This window comes from Crotalus tigris, unplaced genomic scaffold (assembly GCF_016545835.1).
Source record: "Crotalus tigris isolate CLP2741 ecotype Arizona unplaced genomic scaffold, ASM1654583v1 scf7180000017666.379230911805:20528666, whole genome shotgun sequence".
NCBI lineage: Eukaryota > Metazoa > Chordata > Lepidosauria > Squamata > Viperidae > Crotalus > Crotalus tigris.
In genome coordinates, this window is record NW_024096552.1 from 13,623,981 (window position 1) to 13,645,200 (window position 21,220).

Here is a 21,220-nt window from a genome sequence, read left to right on the forward strand (position 1 = left end):
AAGACAAAGTCAAGAAAGCAAAGGCTCAAAATGAACAAAGATTTGTAACAAAAGTCAAAGACAATAAAAAAAAGTTTCTTTCAACATATAAATAACAAGAAAAATATCAAGGAAACAATTCATCCACTAAAGAGAGAAGACAGCAAGGAAGTATTAGGCAGCAGAGAGAAAGCAGAGCTGCTTAACTCATTCTTTGCATCGGTCTTCACACAAAAAGAAATTATAGGCCAACCTATCAAAAACATAACTGTAAAAAACAGACCAGAAATAAAAGTTAAAATAAGAAAAAAAAAAGAGAACCCCTGTCAGATCACTGGGACCTGGTGGGTTACATCGCAGAGTTCTAAAGGAGCTTACAGATGATATCTCAGAACCACTGTACCATATCTTTCAAAAATCATGGAGCACCAGGGAACTACCAGAGGACTGGAAAAGAGATGATGTGGTTCCCATCTTCAAAAAAGGAAAAAAAATGGATCCAGGAAACTATAGATCAATCAACCTAACATCAATATCTGGGAAGATACTGGAAAAGACAGTCAAAAACAGATCTGCAAATAACTAGAAATGTGTAAAGTAATAATTAAAAGTCAGTATGGGCTTGTTAAAAACAGATCATGCCAAACCTATATTATTTCATTCTTTGACAGAGTTACTAAATCAATAGACAAGCAAAATGCTCTGGACATAAATACATACACTTCAGCAAGGTATTTGATAAAATAGATGACAACCTACTTCTTGGTAAGCTAGAAAAAAGTGGGGTAGATAGCATTATTATCAGATGGATTTGTAACTGGCTGACAAACCGTACTCAATGAGTAGTCCTTAATGGTACTGTGTCTACATGGAGGGAAGTAAGCAGTGGGGTACCACAAGGTTCCATCTTAGACCCAGTATTCTTCAATATCTTCATAAACAATTCAGAAGAGGGAATAGAAGGGGAACTTATCAAACTTGCAGATGATACTGGCAGGCCTAGATGATAGTCTCAAGATTCAGATGGATCTGGGCCCTGTGTAATAAAATGAAATTCAATGTAGAGAAAAATAAAGTCTTACACTTAGGCAAGAAAACCTATAGTACACATATAGATTGGGTGAAACCAGGCTTAATAGCAGTAACTGTGAGAGGAATCTTGGAATCTTAGTGGACAATCAATTAAATATGAGCTAATAGTGTGCAGCGGCAGCCAAAAAAGCCAATGCAATCTTAAGTTGTATTAACAGAGGGATTCAATCAAGATCACGTGAAGTGTTTATATCACTTTATAATGCCTTGGTAAGGCCACATTTAGAATACTGCATCCAGTTTTGATTACCATGATGTAAAAATGATGTTGAGACTCTAGAAAGAGTGCAGAGAAGGGCAATAATGATGATTAGAAGGACTGGAGGCTAAAACAGATGAAGAATAGTTACAGGAACTGGGCATGACTAGTCTAGTGAAGAGAAGGACCAGGGGAGACAGGATAGCAGTGTTCCAATATTTGAGGAGCTGTCACAGAGAGGAGGGGATCAACCTATTTTCCAAAGAACCTGAAGGTCAGACAAGGAATAACAGATGAAATCTGATCAAGGAGAGATTCAACCTAGAAATAAGGAGGAATCTTCTGACAGTGAAAACAATCAACCAATGGAACAGATTGCTTTCAGAAGTTGTTGGAACTTCATCAATGGAAGCTTTCAAGGAGACACTGGACTATCATCTGTCAGAAATGTTGTAGGGTGACTTCCGGTTCCAGTTCACAGTGACTCCGGTCGCGTTTGGAGACTTGTCTCCACACTGGCTGGGTTTTTCTTTGCTGGTAGACTCCTTGTGGGTAGAAAGTCACCCTGGAGGGGTGACCACCGAGGAAGAGGCTTGCTGGAGACTGTGGGAGGGCGGCAGCTTCTCTCGTGGCTCCAGCTGTTTCCTGAGGGCCGACGGAGCACAGGATTGTCCTGTAAGATGGCTGATCACCCTGCTGCACCAGCTGAAAGTCACAGCAACATCTAAGCATGAATAGACCCACCGCGGATGATCCAGGTTAGACCCCTTCTCCTCCTCTCTTCACCCTACTTTGTTCTTTTTTTTTGCCTGTAAAATCTCTGTTGGAATCGTTTTTCTGTCTTGAAAAAGCAGCTTTGGTATGTGTGGGAAGAAAGGCGCTGAACAAAAAGGTTAAAATAAAATTTTTTAAAGACTACACTTTATTCTTATCTACTTTGGGATACAGAAAAAACCTTTTTTTAAAGAGTTCTACTATCATACTATACTGGAAAATTGTTTCTTTTTCCATCTTTTTCTCTAAAAGATAGAAAAAGGGGAAAAATGGTGTCTGGAAAAATTTTTTTAACCTATTGAGGACATCTACTGGCAAAAAGTTAATATTGCAACTGCTGGTTACTGTTTGGAGATGAGATGGACTTGGCCTTCAAATTACTTTTGAAGAGAAAAGATAAGTGGATGCAGCTGTGGGAACCGTGAGGTTGGATACTACTTTACTCTTATTGAATACAGCCTCCACTAAAAGAAAAAAGGGACTCTGTTCAATTATTATTAAAATGGAGAAACCTTATTCACAATTGAACTATAAACTTATATTGGAAAAGATCTATGAGGCTACTGAAGAAATATGTGCTACAATGAAAGGAATTTCTACAGAATTAAGAGTCAGAAGCCATATTCCAAACCTTCAAACTGACTTTCAGACAACATCTGACCATTCTATATACCAAAATATACTAGAAGAGGATTTAATTGAGACCAAAGAGGAATTTATTTTACCCTACAAGCATTTCATCTATACCTTTGAGGATCAGAAAAATCAAAGACTGAGATTTGAGCCTTTAAAGCAATGAAGCTTTAAGGATAAGAGAAATAGATGCCCAATGCAGAGGACGGGATGCTTCTTACTGTCTCAAATGATACTACAAGCAATAAATTGACTGAAAGGGAAGCTTTGTTATGGAAACCTGTCTGGCACAAAAAAGAGGCCAGAATAAGACTGAAAAGTTAATTTCAAAATTATATGTGATGGATTAAAGGCACTGTAGAATTATGGATTGATTTAAGGATTAAGATTTAGAGTTAGAAGTAAAAGAAAAATGGGTGATTATTAGAATATATATTTTAAATAGAATTAGAATGTAATCTTTGGAATAATAGGTTTATTTGTATGAAAACTATTATGTAATGGAATGAAGAAAACTGAAGAGGTGTTTTAGATATGGATTGATTTAATAACTAATTATGTTAGATTAGCAAGATGATGTTCTTGTCTGATAATATGGATGTTATTAGGTATGATAATTAACTGGATGAAATTTAAATTTGGCCCAATGGGCTGAAATGATTTAAGGTCTGATATTATTTTGTTATTTTGTTATCTTAAAGAGATTGATTGATTAATGGATTATATATGTATAAGATAGATTAATATTTTACTTTAATTAGGAGATATATTGTGTAGTGGAAGAGGACATAAATGAGATATGTGATAAAATTAAGGTTTTAAGAGATTGAGATCTAGAATATATTTGGAAGGGATACCTAAATTGATAATTTGTTTCTTTAAAGTCAAACTTGATTATGCTAATTGTAAATTCACAAAGCTCTAAAACAGGTTTAGGATTTTTAGAAATTTAAATTAGAAATGGATTATTTTAAATGTATTAGGCTAATTGAGGGAAATAGAGAGGGAATGTTTAATGTATTGATTTGAATTATTCATATATGGTTTTATTTCTGGATGTTTGATTATCCCAGCACCACAGTGTGTCTCAAGCACTTTGTTCTAAGAATCAAAAAACCAATAAAATTTGTTTTTTTAAAAAAGAAATGTTTTAGGGTCTCCTGCTTGTATGGGGTGTTGGACTGTCATGGTTCCGGCAGATGAAACTCTTCAAAAGAACTTTGAGGCGTTGTTTATCTCTCCTTTCTAGGGACAGCAACTGGGGCTTGGGATCCCAAGATAGTTAGGAAAAAATTGGAGTTTTTGGCTTAATGTTATGGTTCCCAACAGGTGAAACTCTTCAAAAGAGCTTTGAGGCATTGTTTATCTTAAAGAATCTTTATTTTGAGTAGCATAATATCAGCACTGCATAATCGAAGCCAAAAACTGGATTCCCCTCCCTTGAGCACATAGTATCAAAGCACCATTCCCTCCTTCAATTAACAGTCATCAATTACATTCTCCAATTAGCTTGAAGCATGGGCCTCCTCTCCAGTTCTCTAGCCCGCCAATTCCTTATCAGTTCTGGTTACAATAATCTTGTTTCTCAAGCTAGGTTTAGTGTTGTTATGTCTAGCTGGACTCTCGTTCACATCCCCCCTCCCAGCATCATCTAACTCTAAAAGCAAAAGGTAAAAGATGGCTACATTTCCATCTGTTGTCAATGCAAAATCATCTGATGTTAGCAGCATTGACAGGACTAACCAACAAAGTCCCTTCAAACTCTGTTATTCTATTTATTTAGTTGAGATGTGTTTAGAATATAAGAGAAAGTATTATCAAGCCCTTGTCCAAGTACTTTACCAGCTAATGTTTTAAAATGTTGAAACAAAAGGTATTTTACACATACAAAGTATAATTGATTCATGAAGTACACACTAAAATATGAGGAAAAAAATCCAAGGCATGGTTACTTGCAAATAATTTTTCAGACATTTGGTCTGGCTGAGCTTGGAAAAAACTTTCATGGATTAAACCTGCTGAAAAGCAAAGACATTTTTATGCAAATGAATTTGTTATTGTGTTTCCAAACTATTAAAAAATAGTGCAATTATTATCCCGTGTACACACATACAGTTAGTAGACAAGATGCAAAGTTAAGTACCAACTAGAGATATTTTTTGTGCTTCTACGACTAATAAATAATAATAATAATAAAACAGTGATTTCACTAGTCAGTATTTTTAGTAACACAGAATTCTTTCAACTGAATTCAGTCATATTCTTATCCCATGGAACATGACCAGTGTTTTTTGTCATCATTTGACTGTGCTATAGATTGGTTTTCAATGCCCCATATAATAGATCTCTGCTTACACACATATATTGCTTCATTGAAGCTGTTGCCAGCCAGATCATTAGTGATGAGTGACAGACAGATTCTGTTCCCCCAGGTCTTCAGTGTTTCATATATTGTAAAATGTTTTTGATTTTGGTCTGTGCTTTTCCAGAGTTTGAGAGCTTTCTCCTCCTATACTTCTCAAGTGTGATGAACACTGGCAAGAGGAATCCTGATGTTTCATGAACAGATAGATCTGTTTTATATTTGATGTGCCCAACTTGCTACGATCCACACAGAATTGCAGAAGTTCCCTAGGGCTTCAAAGTATGCTCATTTCCCCTGGATTCTCCATCCCTCTATGTTTTATTGGTATATTCTTTTTAACAGTTCTATTTTCCCCAGTGCAGTATTGCACATATTCTCTAGTTCTAATCTGTATTTTGTTTTGAAGCAAAATATAAAGACAACTACTCACTTGCTGTAACACTTCTATACTAATACTCAGAATCTTCTATTCGTTAAAGCATTGTTATTATTTATGTCATGCCATCTTCTATTGTGTTTTTTAATATGGAGGCAAGATGAAAACAGGGCCTTGTGTTGTAGATCAAGGGATTTCTAAACTCTTTGTCACTCCATGTGACCCAAAGGTAGTTAACTAGTCTTAGAATTTTGATCGAACTTCTGTTTAGTTTGTCACTTATCAACTAACTCTTTTACTTCTTGCTTAAGAAAATGCTTTTAAAAAAAGAAAAAAGAGGAAATAATGAAGGATGGTATATATCAGGGGTTTCCGATCTGTGGTCCACAGTCTGGTACTGGACTGTGGCCTGTTGGCCAGCGGGCCATGGGAATGGCTGGTGAGTGTACACATGTGTGCGCACACCCCCCCACTCATGCTAACATCCCCATTTGTGCATGTGTAGGAGTGCAATATCATGCGGTTGCTAGTGGCCCATTTGCCCATGTGTGGGATCACTAGTGGCCCATTTGCAGGTGCTAGTGTCCTGCTTGCACAGGCACCAGCACTGCCACCAGCACCACTGTGGGTGTGCATGGTCCACTTGTACATGCACACAGATGCTGGCGCCTCACTCACACACATTTCTCTGCTCCTCCCTTTTCCTCCAGGCCGCCAACCCAGAAAGGTTGGGGAACTCTGGTATATATGACAGAAAGCTTTCTTTGTGTTTGGAGATTAATAGCCTTAAAATAATAGAATAGGTATGCAAACTGTGGCTATATTAGAAATACCTCTTATATTTATTCAGAGTTTATACTGAACTCAGATACTTTCATAAACATTATAAACTCTTACACAGCTGAATGTAACAGGAACTAGACTTCCTTTGCATTAGAGAAGCTCGCTCGTTCGCTCATTGATTCATTCATTCATTCATGGGTTCTTTTTCTGTATATTAAAAAACGTGATGTAGTTTAACAGTTCAGACTTTGATTTCAAATCTAATTTTAGCCTTGCAAGCACTATATCATCTCAGAAAAGTTGTTATTTGCTTAGTGTGTAATATAGGGATAAAAATGTAAGAATGATTTACTCATTAAGTGTAGAATATTTAAAAAGTATAGATATTATTCAGATAATGTATAGAATATAAATATAAACATGTTGTCAAGGTTCCGACTAATGAAACACTTCAAACACTGCTAATACTGAATATTCTTGCTTTGACACATATAGAATATAAAAGCAGAATATAATTGTCAAGCTTCAAAGAAACCTCATGATCTTCGGCCATTTCTGTTTCTGGCTTGCCTACAGACACAGGGGGGAGGGGGAAGAATGGAATGTGCATTTGCAGGTGGAAACTGCTAAGCCTGGGAACCAAGGTTATCCACGATTTTGTTTTGAGAACTGAAGATTCTTTTTCATAATGGCTTGAAGTTTAATTGGTTAATATGACCTTGCTGTCAGGGGGAAAAGGAGATTCTATACTTTTAATATATTGATGTGGTGCCAATTGAACCAAAGCTGGTTTTCTATTCAAGAGTGCCAATATGGTGTGTTCAATAAAGTTTTGCATTAGAGATTGGAATGTCTCACTGTGCTTACTTCATTGGGATCATCAGACAGAATCTTGGCAATAACATGGTACTGTTATATATTCCATCTCTTCAACATGGCTTTGAAACTGCTGTCATATTTTTATTTTTTATTCTTAAAAAGAACATATTCTTAAATTATCCTACTGCAATACAGAGTAACAATATATAAGTATATTGCTTTCTGAATGTCCATAAATAGATAACAATATATGCATAGCAAAATTCTCTCTCTCTCTCCCTCCCTCCCTCCCTCCCATGCCCTCGCTGTAAATTTGCAGCAATGAGCAAACTATATGCCTCTCTACTGGCCTGCAAAGGAGCTAAATTGAATAATATTAAAAATAATAGTAATGATTATTATTATTTTAGTTTTCACTAGAATAAATAATTCCAGTAATTCTCTTATTTGGGTATTCAGTGGAATAGATAAACAAAGATTTCTGACATATAAACAGAGTTTGAGTTGGACTTGCTGCATATCTATGGTCACCTAAGGTTATGACTTTGCAGTCTTGAAAAAGACTCAGGAAAATCTAAAACTATGGTGCAAATTCATATTTCTTCCATGATTCAGACATTGTTTTTCTCCCATAATAAGAGAAGTGCTCCAGAGCTGTTGTGTTGCAAAGGACTGGAAAAGGTTGCCCCTAGAGATTTGCATCTGTCATCTGAAATATTGCAATGTGTGCCTAGAACAGCAACAGTTCAATTGCTGGGGTTGGGCAGAGATGACTCACTTAAATATCTTGAGTGATTCTCCTCTTGCTGTACATAAATATTTACATTAACTTAATGAAACAATTCACAGTTCCTCCGAAATTATTTGTAGTTTTAATGATTTCCCTGGAGCTCTTCCATGTTCTTTCTAGCTATTTTATTCTATGATAAAGTGTATGCAATTGCTACAGTATGTTTTCTAAATGAATGTTCAAGCAAGCCATCAGACTAGATGAGATGTCAGATCTAATTATTCACCTATTATCTTGGAAAGGATTCCTGGTTTCCATGTGCTTTTATTCACCACTCATTTAAAATGTTTGTTTCCAAAATAAGTTTTTGAAAAGGCTGTTACTCTTTACTTTTTTCAGGAATTCTGTCTCTATGTGTGGGTCTGAGTGTGTATGTGTGGGATATAAGATCTCTGGAGAACATATAGTACACGAGAAAAAAAGGAACAAATCCATATATTTCATAAGTACTGTATGATCACTATGATAGAGGATATTTCATTTCTTTATTTCATATTATTTTATTTATTTTGGCCTTATGTGTTTCTAGAGGCTGCACTAAGGTCAGACTAAGCCAAGAGAACAAATGGAATGAAAGTCATGATGGGCTGCCTGAAGCTGGCTGGTGTTACGGATCAGCGTAACACCAGCTCTTTTTCCTATGCCTGGGCTGATGTAAGTCACTGGAGTGGCAAATTACATCAGACCTACAGCTGTAACCCGACATTATGATTAATTTGATCAGTAATTTCTCCTGTTTTTTATTTTAATCGGTGTGACTATTCTGCTGTGGCAGGTCTTTCAGATCTAATTAAGATAAATTTCAGAGTAAAAGACTTGGCAGAATTTTCAAGTCAAATCCGAGCGTCAAGTATGAAAGACCTCAGTCAATCAAACCCTAGTGAAAAGATGGTTGGTTTTAACTCAGCCCATTAATACTTAAACAAATTTCATAAACTCCAGGAGTGCTTAGTCATTCTCAAAACATTCTGGTTTAGAAAAAAAAACATTGTTATTTGTTTCTTTTCTTGCATCCATTAATTAAACCATTTCACAAGTAGTCAAGACACAGTATATATAATATTGTGCTACAAAAATATGTTGTCAGCTTCTTATTTGTGTGAAGAAATTTGGCATCTGAGAATCTCAAATGTGGTTGTATGATTCCTCATGTATTGAACTGCCAATTCAGTCAAGGCTTAATCCCGAGCAGTTCAGGGAAAATGTGGGTATGAGCTGTCTACACCCAAATATTAGTGAATGGCATCAACCATACATTTGACATTATGGCCATAGCAAATTGTTTCTTTATATGGATCAGGTACTGTTGACAATAGATGGAGGGAACGAAGACAAATGGTCACCCACAACTCCCTGGTAAACATGGTTTGAGCTAATTCAGACAATGGTGAGACTCATTCAAGGTCTTGTATTGTTAGCTCTTAATTTCCAAAGGATTACCTGATTTAATGGGAAATGCATAATTCATTGAGGAGGATGACAACACAATTTATAATGTTTCTCTTTTTTAAAGTAAAAATTAGGTTGGGAAAAAATGGAGCCACATTTGGCACAGGAACAGTGCTTGCAAAGTATTTCTTTAAAGAGATTCAAAAGAGAAGTAGAAAAGAGATGACAGAAAAAGATAAACTGGATGAAGAATAAAATATCAGACATTATGGATTCATAATTATCACAACATTTAAAATTCATAATTTCATTCTTTCATTCACTCATTCATTCATTCAATATATAGTAGTAGTAGCAATATATACTAGTTATAAAATAATTAAAGGTCTTTATTAAATTGTAAATATGATATTCATATTAATATCACCACTAATTACCATTGTTAACGTTGTAAATTCTTTACAAAATCATGTAAAGAAAAAAGAAAAATCAATAAAACTATATTAATAAAGTATATAGTTCTAAATTTCCTCCCATTGTACCCAACTGATATCTGCTGCATATTCATAATCATTGAAATTGCCTCTATTCACTATCTTTATATCAATTTTGGGGGTGAGCTTTGAGGCATTGTTGTAAGATTTTGGATGTGGTTTGCCCTTGCCTCCTTCCTAGGGCTGAGAGTGGGTGACTGGCCCAAGATTACCTCACTTTGTGTCTTTGTGTCAAGATAGGATTAGAATTCATGGTTTCCCAGTTTCTAGTCTGGTGTCTTAACTACTACACCAAATTGGCTGTCTTATATAATTGTTTCTCCCATAAGAACTGTATTCTTAACTTTCTGAGTTTGGCTTGTTGTGTGGCATATTATATATAAGCCATTCTTGCTTAAATTTAATCAAGCTTATGTTCTGGATGTATATTATTAATTTTGTTATGGCTGCATATTCCCCAAATTTGGTTTCCTGGTCTGATAGTGGCAAAATTTCCCTTTTCTATTGCTGAGCCAGATTTGCCTTTGCAACTGTCAGTATAAATCTTAATACTCTGTTATATTTTTATTTTTATTTTATTCTGGAACAATACTTCTACTTTTGAAGTAGAAAAAACAAAGATTTTAATTTAAATTTTGTTTTTACAATTATTTTTGGATAATGGTTTGCATTTCTTTCCAGTACTTTGACAATGTCAATTGTTTTGCTACAAAATTAATTTCTTCAACTTTAAACTTAATTCCAATCAAGTCTCCCTGTGATTCTTAAAAAAAAAAAAAAAAAACCAAATGCAATGAGATTATGTTTGGATAGGCAGTGTCTTGGCATAGACATTTCTTATAGAAAGAGAAAAGTTTCATATACATTCCCTTTCTTAAACATCATTTTATTTTGTTAAATAATCTTGCAGAAAAACATTCAAACCGTAATCAGTTCAAATGGCAGAGCTGGAGGAAATGGGCTGAAAAGTTAGTTTATTTGTAAAGTTAATTTATTTCTGCTACTTATATGAAAGAAAGTATAATAGGATAGTGTATGCTTTTTCATTTTTCACTATTAAGAGACCACATCATAGGAATGACAAAGCAAGAATAGACACTATTAATATAGTTATCTCAGAAAAACAGGAAAACTATATTCACAATGAATCTTTTACTCTCTTTTATTCTCTTTTGCCAATGAATTTTGTGTTGATCAGAACCCCTGATTAAATCTCTTTTCAGGGTGCATCTGGACCTTAACACATACACAACTTGGTGGTTGACTCAGGAGAAAGTATGCTGCTGGATGTCAACAATACTGTAAGCTTTTTTTCATTGATCATCATTCACTGAAGTGGTTGTGAAAAGAAGCCTTAAAATTGATTGATCAGTCGATTGATCAATCAAACTATCTACTGCTAAGTTAAAGTTAGGTCCATAATCAACCTCTATCGGTGGCTCTATGGTTTCAGGTAGGACGGTATTTTCATTTATTGAGTCTAATTTCACTTTTAATTGTAAATTCATTCCTCTCAATGGAAAGTAGGGTCAAAATATTTTAAATACATTCATACTTCAGTTAAAATTCTCCTCTTCCAAACAGACAGCTTCTAAGCTAGCTGGAGATCTCTATGTATGTAAACAATGGAAAGCTCTATTAATACTGTAGATATTTACAGGTAATCCTTGATTTACAATGGACCCTCCGAAAAGTTACTTATGATCCAGTTTTGAAGTTCTGATTGTCTGTCCCCCCCCACTGCCTTGGACTGTATTTTGGGCACTCAGCAACTGGATGGATATATGACAGTTGCAGTGTACCAAGGTCAGGTGACTGTGATTTACAATATTTTTGCCAGAAATTGCCAATTACTTGTGGTTTCTTCCAAAAAATAATCTTATAGCGAACAATGGGTTCAATTAACAACTGTGCCATCTGCTTGTTTGCTTAATAACCATGGCAAACAGGTTGTAAAATTAGGTGTAGTCATGTGGTAAGGCACTTTACAACTGTCATGATTGACAGCTAAAATTGTGGACACGTTTATGGTTGTAAGTCAAGGACTATCTGTATTTCTCAACTGAAACTTTTGCTCTCACTCACTGTTTTTATATTTTTCTCTTGGTTTTATTTTGTACATTAGAAAATGTTTTAAGGCATATTTCATTTCATTTATTATCTATTTTCATATATTCATTTATTATCCAGCTGGTAGCGAGCCCTTCAGCACCCTGGAGAGAGATCTCTATGGATTTTATTGTGGAGCTTTCCAAAAGTGCTGGAAATATAGTTATTTGGATGATTATAGACCTATTCTCTAGATAGGCCCTCTTCATCCCCTGCCTGAAGATCCCACCAACCAAAACTCTGGCTAAACTCTTTGTGCAACACATCTATTGTTTTCATGAAGCTCCAGAGTGAATAATCTCAGATGAGAGGGTCCAGTTCACCTCCACGTTCTGGAAAGCTTTTCTGAATCTTTTGGGTTCTAGTCAGGGATTTTCATCTAGTCATCATCCTCAAATGAATGGGAAAACAGAGAGACTGAATTCAGTTCTAGAATAGTACCTTAGATGCTTTATCAACTATCAACAAGATAATTGGACTGATTTGTTACCTTTTGCTGAGGTTGCTTATAATAATGCTGTGCATTCGAGTATGGGTTTCACCTCTTTCTAGGTCGCAAATGGTCAGATATTTGTCCCCATGCCTGAATTACCCACTAAAGAAACTGACATTCCCTCTTTGGAAGAGAGGATTAAACAGGTGCAAAATACCTGGTTGGTAGTAGATGAGGCTAGAGAAGCCTATAAGGCTCAGGCTGACAAAAGGAAGGTGGAGCAAAAACTTTTTAAGGTTGGAGACAAGGTGTATCTCTCTACCAAATACTTGCAATCTCTACAAGCTTTCAAAAAATGGGTTCCAAGTTTGTTGGGACCTTTCCTATTAAACACACTATCAACCCAGTGACTGTCAAATTAGAGCTCCCTAAGAGCCTACAACAAATCCACCCTGTTTTCCATTGTAGCTTACTCAAACCTAAGATCACTTCTAAGCTTAGACCACCAGCACCTCTGGTGCCTACATCCACACTGACAGAGGGGGAACAACATTTTGAAGTGCGAGACATTTTGGATTCATGCAAACATCATGGTTCCACACAGTATTTGGTGGCTTGGAAGGATCTTCCATCCTCTCAGAATGAATGGGTTTACAAAAAATGCATTAGAGGGCCTAGGTTACTTAAACGTTTTCACTCTAAGTATCTTACAAACCTGATTAATGTGATTGCTTTGTTTGTTTTCTCCCCCTCTCTCACTTTTGTGTTTTGCAGGTGGACATCATTTTTCTAGGTGGGCTGTATGTCAGGTGCCCAAGAAGTACCTACTTTTGTAACCATTTGGGGCCTGTCCTTCTGTTGGAAGGCGGATACTTTGCACTGTCTTGCCACTATGCCCTTCCCCCAGGAGAAAGAATGTATCTCCCTTATCTAGGAGACAGTTGGTACTTGGAAATGAAAGCGAGAAAGACCTTGAGGAGCACGCAAACTGAGCCAGTTACCAAAATACTATGCCACCTATGGATTGGCTGGAATTCAAACGGACATTGGGGGGGAGGAGTAATAATATTGCTTTTATTACACTGCTTGCATGGGTTTTTTCCAGATCTTGCCTTGTTTTCCCTGCAATCACTAGCTTCTTTTGAGGCAATGCCTGTTTCAGGAGTTTAGTTGAGGTAGGTCCTTACACTAATTGCACTTTTTAATTGTAAATTCATCACTCTCAATGGGAAGTAGTGTCAAAATATTTTAAATATATTCATAGTATGGTTAAAATGAGAAGGTATTAAATAAAGACATTCACAATAAATCAATTTAACCTATCCTTTTTTAGATTTATATCAATTTTATTGCTTCTTCCATATCTAAAAGATTGTAATAAATTTCTGAAAGTATCAATACATATTGACATGAGCATTATTTTTATTTTTCAGTAAATGTATTGACTGTAGTGCTTGCTGGCTGTCATATTTTTATGTTAGTGGAACTGCAGTGGACATCTATATAGGTGTTCTTCCTTATTTAAAACTATACTTTCTCATCTAGCTTTTATTTTTATAAAATATCTAGCAGCCAAATATATTATTTAAGATTAGCATGAAAATTTAATCAGAAGGAAAATCTGCTTTGGCTATCTATACTTTTATTTATTTATTTTGTTATTGTAGTTCTTGTTTTAATGTTTTTCATTTCTCTATTTTTCCATTCCAACATAATCCTTTTTTTATTCACTCATCACATTCCTGTACTGGCTTTATTTTGTGTCAGTTTCAAAAACAAAAAGGAACTTTATAACTGAGTTCTGAGAATGTTCAGAATATTTTTACATTCAGGGCATCCCTGGGGAATCTCCTATTTTTCTGATGGGGCTTTTGCAGGTAACTGTTGGATGTTTTTTCCCCCATCTAACTATGGTCTTTCTTTTTGTTATTTTTCCCCCCAGATGTGTATGGTTCAGATATATGAATAGAACTCCATAGAATCAAACTGGGCATTGCACAAAAGCAAACATCTAACCATGTTTTTGGTTCACAAGTTTATTAATTTTACCTCAGTAGCCTTCTAATGCATCATTGCATTTTCAGTGTTAATATTACATAGTAAAATTATACTGATGATATACTGTTGAATTTATTCAATGAATGTCATGATTTTCTATGAAAGACACTAGAAACTGCATTTTGATGCTGCAAATATTTATTAAAGTTTCTTATAGTGTTATGTGAATTTGATGGCATTGAATCTTCAGGACCTTTAGATATACTAACCACTAGGGGGCAGTGAGCGTTAATAGAAAATTAAGATGAGGTAGAGAGGAAACAAAGTAAATCTTAATCCCAGGTGCTTGCAGTTTGTCTAAGAGATTTGCAAATCTCAGGTCACTTCTTTCTGCCTTTATTCCCAGGCAGACAGCTACATATTTATGATCATTTCATTTCCTCTTGGTAGGATGTAGTTAGATGCTAGGCTTCCTCTATTTCTATAATTAATTTTTCACAGATAATTCCTTTCTGTCATAGTTACAAAAAGTAACTTCACTAATCACTGATCAATGTTCAGGTCAAATTCTCTTTCTCAAAAACATTCACAAAGCACCCTTCAACTTCAACTTCCAATAAGTTTCTCAGTTTCTGGTCAAATAGATTTAATGCTGTTGTAGAAAATCAGGGAGATGGCCTTGAGGGAATTAGACAAAAGTGATTATATAAGCAAAGGGAGCTGAAATATTCCTTAAACTTTGTAAAACAAGATATTATTCAGAAGAGACTCAGGCACGTTCCTCCCTGATTCACACAGATAAAGAGAGGGGAAATAAAGTACAATCAGGCTCGCAAGATTCTGTTATTATAGAATATTTCAATGAATTGTACAGTAGTTGTAATATTTATGGAAACTGTTTCCTGATCTAGTCTACCCCAAAGTGATTGATAGGATGCCAGAATGATACAACAATTATGAATGAACACAATGATATCACCATACAAATCTCACTTTATGTACCTATATCTGACATCTGCTGCAAGTATGTTAGTCATCATATACCATATTTTGTTATTCACCCTTAATAGCCTTCTTGTAGACCGCTGGTGTCAAACTCGATTGTGTCACATAATGTATCGTGACTTTTTTGCTGTTGAGGAGCTGGGGTGGATGTGGCCTGCATGTGACGCATCTGGTCTGCAGGCCGCCAGTTTGACAACCCTGTTGTAGACACTATATATAGGTTTAACCTTCTGGCAAAAGGAAATTGATGCAATAATGTTTTCTGAAGATCCCACACAAAAAATATCTTGATGTGTGAAATATGAAACAATGGTTAGAGTTTCTTCTACTGACTGCATTCAAATAATTGTTTACAGAATAACCATGTGCAGTAAATAAAGATTCTAAAAAGATCACATTCAGCATTTTGGAAAAATTTGAAACATGCTTCCCTTGTTCATAGTTGTGACAATTCTGTAAAACTGAAACATTTTGGAAAATGATTCATTTTAGAATGAAATAAATCTTAACATTTGAATTCCTATTCTAACCTGCAATATTCTTATTGAACCTTTGTAGCACTCTCTTGAGTACTCATCATTATAAGGTGTTATCTAGCTGGTTCAGTCCAATTACATGAGAATATGTCAGTAAGTGGTCACTTTATAACTAAGCCAAAAAATATTGTCCCTCTACTTTGCCTGAAGAAGCTGGCTTAGCCAGATAGAGTGAAAAATAAAATGCAGGGCATGTCTAACAAAAGTTAAGCCTTGCACGCACAAGGAAAATCACAGCCCTCACGAGATGGCATTCTAGACTTTGAAGACAGATAGCTTGACTAGGTAGAGCAGGAGAAAATGGTGAGATGATATTTTAACTCTGGGGCACTGAGGTTTAAACACCTAACACAAAGCTGAACCTGGTTCTTTGGTAGCAAAATTATGTGCATTATTTGGGATAAATCTTTGTTCCATTTTTATATGTACATATACAATTTAATTGAGCAGGTTTCTGAACAAAGAACTGTATCGTGCCAACAAGTTCAAAGAAGGAGTGTATAGAATTCAGAATTGAAATTGATGCCTCTTAAATAGTAAAATCTTTTTTTAAAAAAAATCAAATTATCTGATAATCCACCATAAACAGCAATATTAAAAAAGAAGGCAGGTTTCATAAGGAAAATACATTCTTTCTAAGCACTCATACATTTACCATCCACCTTCAACAAGGTTATCTTCTTATGTCTTCAGTTTTCAGAATAAACAAACCAGGAACAAATTTTCTAACCTTTGTCAAGAAATGCCAACCAATTCAAAGGGAATTCTTTATAGGGAAGATGCTTTATATCAGTCTTCTATTCCAAAGCCACTACATTATTAAAGAGTTTCAATTTAGCTTTAATTAAATTGCATCATTTGGAGTAGATTCGTGATATCAAGGTGATGAACAAGGTCAATCCCATTTGAAGTTTAAGTGGTCCATGGTACTGCAAGGTTTGAAAAATCTTGTCTTATTGCCATTGTGGTGATTTTGAATATTAGAAATAAGACAGCACTTTTTAAAGAAAGACTGATATATTTCTCTTATTAACTATTTTGATATTTCTTATTTTAAAAGGCTGATAGATAATTGCTGATGCTAATTGCTGCTAATTTAAAAATCATTGTGCATTGCTACATGCCAGCATAACATTGGAGGAACACACTGATTTTTTCATATCAACTTTTCATAGTAGGGAGTTCTGGTTTCATATTGTATCATGTTTATGGAAGCGGTTGTGCTGAAAAATGGGAATGAAACTCCTCACTACCATAACTATTGGCCTTGATCACACAAGACATAAACCAGATGAACAGGGAGCTATTATGTTCTCCAAACATCCTGTCCAGGTGAACAAATCCAGAAGATTAGTTTTAACTCAAAGTAGACCTGGAGCTATGCAACATTAAACTAATTCTCCCTAGTTAACCATGTCAGCTAAACTAATTCCCCCTGGTTAACCAGAGGTAATCTCCAGGTTAACTGTCACTTTATGGAGGTTAGGGATGATAACCTACATTGGGTGCCCCCTCTCCCTCAAAAAGTTTCTAGAAGCATTCTCTATTTTCTTTTTATCTCCACCACAGCCCATAGAAGTTTGGAAAAGAGGTAAAAAGATCTACACATTGATAAAAATCTGATTCCATGTAGTGGGACATCCAGGGGCATGTCCATAGAGAATCTCAACACGGCAGTCATGATAAAGTGATTGAAATCCTGCCTATTTTTATGTGCATGTGATATATGCATTTGGATAGTTCTACAAAGGCTGGGAAGACTTAAAAAATAACGGTTCCCCAAGTTAACTAGATCCTCAATGTAGTCATCTTTACAGCCTCATAGTGCTAGGCTTAGAATTTACTGCTTTGCACCTTTACCTTGGAAATTAACTTTGAACTATTTTGAAATCTCTTCATGTTTTTATTTCTTTTTATTCCCTAAGGTAAAGTAGGCAATAATTTCTTTTAGCTCATGGATTATGAATCCCTGTTTAAATAATCTCAGAGCACGAGAATTGATCACATTTTTTAAAGATACATGAATGCATTAATATAATGGAGAATAAGCATCCAACTATTTTAGTTACTGCATTTATCAGCATTCTCAGCATCGCTAAGACTCCAAAAGGAAATCACCAGATTAGTATGCTGATGTCAACCATGTCCACAAAAGGGAGAAATAATTGTGGCAATGTCATGGAAGCCTCCATAGCCCCTGGATGAACACAATTAAAAAAGGCAGATGCCACTGGGTGACCACTGAACTATATCTTTCAAAGATCCTGGAGCACTGAGGAACTACCAGAGGACTAGAAAAGAGCTGATGTAGTTCCCATCTTCAAAAAAGGAAAAAAATGGATCCAGGAAACTACAGACCTATCAGCCTGACCTCAATACCTGGGAAGATCTTGGAAAAGATAATCAAGCAACGAATCAGTGAACATTTAGAGGCAAACAAAGTCATTACCAAAAGCCAACATGGGTTTGTCAAAAACAGGCAAATCTTATTGCATTCTTTGACCAGGTGACAAAATTAGTGGACCAGAGGAATGCTGTGCATATAATTTACTTGGACTTCAGTAAGGCATTTGATAAAGTATACTACAAACTACTACTTGATAAGGTATAAAAATGTGGGTTAGACAGCATCACCATCAGATGGATTCAGCTGGCTGACCGGCTGTACTCAGCATGTGGTCCTCAATAGAACTGCATCTACATGGAGGGAAGTGTGTATAGGGTGCCCCACGGCTCTGTTCTGGGCCCAATGCTCTTCAACATCTTCATTAATGATTTGGATGAAGGGATAAGATGGGGAACTCATCAAATTTGCAGACAACACTAAGCTGGCAGAAATAGCCAACACTCCAGAAGATACAGAAGGATCTTGACAAACTTGAACATTGGGCACTATTTAATAAAATGAAATTCAATGGTGAAAAAAGTAAGGTTCTACATTTAGGCAAGAAAAAACAAATGCGCAGGTATAGTATAGGTGGTACCTAGCTCAATAGTAGCAACTGTGAGAGGGATTTTGGAGTCCTAGTGGACAATCACTTAAATATAAGTCAGGAGTATGCTTGCAGCTGCCAAAAAAGCCAACACAGTGCTAAGCTGCATTAACAGACAGATAGAATTAAGATCACACAAAGTGTTAATACCACTTTACAATCCCTTGGTAAGGCCATACTTGGAATACTGCATCCAGTTTTGGTCACCATAAAAGTAAAAAAGATATTGAGACTCTAGAAAGAGTACAGAGAAGAGCAACAAAGATGATTAGGGGACTGGAGGCTAAAACATATAAGGAACAATTGCTGAAATTGGGTATGCCTAATTTAATGAAGAGAAGGACGAGGGGGGATATGATAGCAGTGTTCCAATATCTCAGGGACTGGCACAAAGAAGAGGGAGTCAAGCTATTTTCCAAAGCACTTGAAGACTAGACAAGAAGCAATGGATGGAAACTAACCAAAGAGAGAAGCAACCTAGAACTAAGGAGAAATTTTCTGACAGTTAGAACAATTAATCAGTGGAACAATCTGCTTCCATAAGCTGTGAATGCTCCAATACTGGAAGTTTTTAAGAAGAGACTGGACAGCCATTTGTCTGAAATGTATAACATTTCCTGCCTGAGCAGGGGGTTAGACCAGTGGTGGGATTCAGCTGGTTCGTACCACTTCAGCAGAACCGTTAGCTGATTTTGTGTTGCCCAGGCCCAGAATGGACTTCCGGAAGTGGCATCACCACAGAGAACCGGTTGTTCACATATTTGAATCCCACCACTGGGTTGGACTAGATGACCTCCAAGGTCCCTTCTAACTATTATTATTATTATTATCAATCATCGCACAGTCAGCCAGATGTTCAGACTGGATTTGGCATTTTGTCTACCTATCGAGTCCTTACCCAGGACCTGGGATAGGCAGATGTGGATGTTTGATGGTATTACAGATATCGTCGCAGGATGGAAGCAGTTCCTAATAAGGCCGCCTTTTACAATTGACTAATAGCGAATTTGTCAATGCCAATTGTGTTCAAGTGGTGCTTCAGTTGTTTTGGGATTGCACCCAAGGAGCCTATGACTATTGGTACTACCCTTGCTTGTTTTTGCCACAGTCTTTCTATTTCTATTTGTAGGTCTTTGTATTTTGTTATCTTCTCCAGTTCTTTCTCTTCTATTCTGCTATCTCCAGGCACTGCCACGTCCACTATCCAGACTTTTTTGTCTTTCTTATCGACAATTGTTAAGTCTGGGGTGTTATGTTGCAGGTGCTTGTCTGTTTGAATTCTGAAGTCCCAGAGCAGTTTAATTTTATCATTTTCTATGACTTTCTCTATTTTATGATCCCACCAGTTTTTGCTTACAGGCAAATGATATTTTTTGCAGATCTTCCAATGCACCATTGTTGCTACTTTGTCATGCCGCTGCTTGTAATCAGTCTGTGCAATCTTCTTGCAACAGCTTACCAAGTGGTCCACTGTTTCTTCAGCTTCTTTGCATAGGCGGCACTTACTGTCTGTTGCTGTCTTCTCAATTTTGACTTTGTATGAATTTGTCCTTAAGGCTTGGTCTTGTGCAGCCAGAATTAGTCCCTCGGTCTCTTTCTTCAATTTTCCTGCTCTTAGCCATTGCCAGGTTTTATTATTATCTGCTTTCCCAGCTATTTTTTTCATGTATTGGCCATGTAGTGCTTTGTCTTCCCATGCCTCTATTCTGTTCTTCATTTGGTCTTTCTTGTAGGCCAGTTTGGTCTCTCCAGTAGTTAGTAAGCCTTCCTGATATACTAATTTCAGTGCATCTTCATCATTGTTCTTCAGATATTCTTCCAAAGCCATTTTTTCTTATTCAACCATCTGATGTACTTGTAGCATTCCCTGCCCACCTACTACTACTACTGCTACTATTATTATTATTATTATTATTATTACCTTTCAGCAATTCGGATACAATCTATTCTTTCAAAACTATTTGAAAACTAGCCGGTTAAATGTTGTATCCATTGAAACAGAAATCCGTTGACTAACATAATATTCTAAGGATATGCACAAAATTGAATTACATTTTTTCCTTTTAACAAGGCCTGTCACCATTTGTATTGAAAACCACACTGAGAATTTGAATAATAAATAAATTTCTGTTCAAGACTGTGTTTTAAATAGGATAGCTAGAATTATGGGGTTATAGTACAACTTGGGGGAAGATGATGGAATAAAAAAATAAATTCAACCATCTTTGAACTCTTTTACTTGCATGAAAAATCCAGTAAAAGAAAAATCCATCAGATCATCCATCCATTTTTAAAAAAATAAAATTTAAAATATATGTCCATTCATAAGAGTATATAGGATGGAAACATAAAGTAAGCAAGATCTTCGAGAAATAAAAATAAATTATTAAGATAAAAAAAATAACTTTTAAAATAATAATAACATGTTATCCCCTATATTCTGGTTGGACTAG

General features: G+C 35.8%; 1 protein-coding gene across 4 annotated transcripts in view; it reads right to left on the reverse strand.

Annotated features, from left to right (window-relative positions):
• The window catches only part of POU6F2 (POU class 6 homeobox 2), a 379,459-nt gene that overhangs the window by 87,874 nt on the left and 270,365 nt on the right, over positions 1-21,220 (reverse strand). The gene's annotated exons all lie outside the window — the stretch shown is intronic.